The 1,987-nt window shown below is 35.7% G+C and overlaps 1 long non-coding RNA gene across 1 annotated transcript; it reads right to left on the reverse strand.

Annotated features, from left to right (window-relative positions):
- Window positions 1-481: 481 nt before the first annotated feature.
- Window positions 482-776, reverse strand: LOC135238368 (uncharacterized). The gene is made up of 2 exons (XR_010325097.1): window positions 741-776; window positions 482-635 (listed from the first exon to the last, which is right to left on the reverse strand). It is a non-coding gene; the product is annotated as an uncharacterized LOC135238368 (long non-coding RNA).
- Between the last annotated feature and the right edge of the window lie 1,211 nt (window positions 777-1,987).

Consider the following 1,987-nt stretch of genomic DNA (forward strand, 5'->3'; position numbering starts at 1 on the left):
TTTAGAAGTGTCTCGGTATGCTGTGACTACGGTACCCTCGCATCTACGATACCATGTTTACCTTAAAAGGGAGTTGTCATCTCTTCTCTGGAGACACTCATACCTGTGCATTTACGGTATATCAGTCTGGTGTTTCTCATGGAATACAACTGATAACTTCTAATGATTAATCAGTTCATGACAATTTAATTATTCATGTCTAATGAGAATATTTTTGATTAAACTCATTTTAATCTTACCGAAGTCTCCCGCGTATAAATCTCACTCCTGGATTAGATGCACCAACGCTATTTAAATATACGCTTTCATGTCATTGAAAAGCAGATGACGATTGACCACTTTCAAGCATCGAGTCATAACTGTGGACACTTAAATCTCAGCTGTAGTTGTACACCAAATAATCATAATTCCTCAGGAAATTATGCAGCAGAGACATGTCAAAATTTGAATAGGCTTAATAAAACGAGACAAAAACCACTGGTTACAATAGATTTTTCTTTAATCAAACATCCAAAATAAATGCAATCAAGACTATCACATTTATTCAGCCTTTAATGGTGAAATCCACTGGCCCTGGCAAATTCTGCCCGATTGCAGCTGAAGCCCTCATTCTTTTCCAAGGTCCTGATGATTACCTTTAAAACAGAAAACACAAGTCACTAGGTCCAGTTTACACATCACTGTCATTGTTTATCATGTAACCAATATCAGTCAGCAATAACTCAGCATTCACATCTTACCTCTTGAAGTATGACATTAAAGAGGTAGCCTATCATCATCAGGTAGAAGCAAACTGCAAACATAGAATGCATATCAGGCCAGTGCCATATGTACCACAATTAAACCATCATTGAAAGCCCAGGATATATGGGTATATTTATAAATCAATGACAAACTATGTTCTACAGCATATCCATCAATTTACCCACCAAAATATAATTTATGATTAGCAAAGTTGTACATTTTCAGCTCTTATACAATGGTAGTACAGATTCTAATGTAGTCAGCTGAAATGAACTTCTTAGCTTACAAAGGAGATGTACAGTAGAACAGGCAGCAGTTTGAACAGACTAGGCAGAATTGGTGTTATTTCAAATAGACAGGAATATGGGTTTAACATCAGCATATCTTTGAAATGCACAGCATTTTTTGCATGTGAGTTCACATGCCTCTGAACGTTTGTCGCCTTTGATGGTTTGAAGGTTGGGCTCAGCGGGCAGTGGAATAAGCGCTGGCAGCACGTGTTGCATTCTTTTGTTGATGGAGAGTCAGCATTCCAGATGGATATATAAATTGCAATTAAAAGGACAGTGGTCTTGATTTCACTTCATAGCAAGGGGTTAATAATTTGTTTAGATAGTAACAATACACTTGCTAGCATTTAAGTTTGGATTAAAACCACTAATTCATAGCCAGGGGTATATGCACCACCCAACGATTACATATGATAATCAAAGATATTGGGAAACTATTGCAGAATAAATGTCAGGATATTGCTTCCAACTAGTGTATCGCCAAACAATGGCACTGTGGTGCAACAAACAAATAGCCAATGTGAGCAAAGTAAAGAACTCAAACACATGAATTCTATGAAAGAAGCAAAATTGATGGAAAAACTTAACTTTTTATTGAATAAAAAAGATATCTCTAGTGAAGAACAAGTTGCATTAAAATATATTCAACTTAAACTGGACCAAGCATATCTGGACTTGGCTAAAGGTGCATATGTTAGATCTCTGGCTAAATGGTTAGAGAAAGGGGAAAAAATATCATTTTTTTGCTCTTGAGAAAAGAAATCGTTAAAAAAATTCCCTTACTGCTCTTAATATTGATGGTGCCTAAAAAAGACCCAAAAAGACCCAAAAAGAATTTCTACCTTTGTTTACAAATTTTATGAAGATGTGTATAGTTCTAAATTTAATTCTGTTGCTTGTGAGGCATTTCTTGGAAATATCCAAAGCAAAATCCGTACTATTGACGATCAGTT

This window comes from Anguilla rostrata, chromosome 13 (assembly GCF_018555375.3).
Source record: "Anguilla rostrata isolate EN2019 chromosome 13, ASM1855537v3, whole genome shotgun sequence".
Taxonomy (NCBI): Eukaryota; Metazoa; Chordata; class Actinopteri; order Anguilliformes; family Anguillidae; genus Anguilla; species Anguilla rostrata.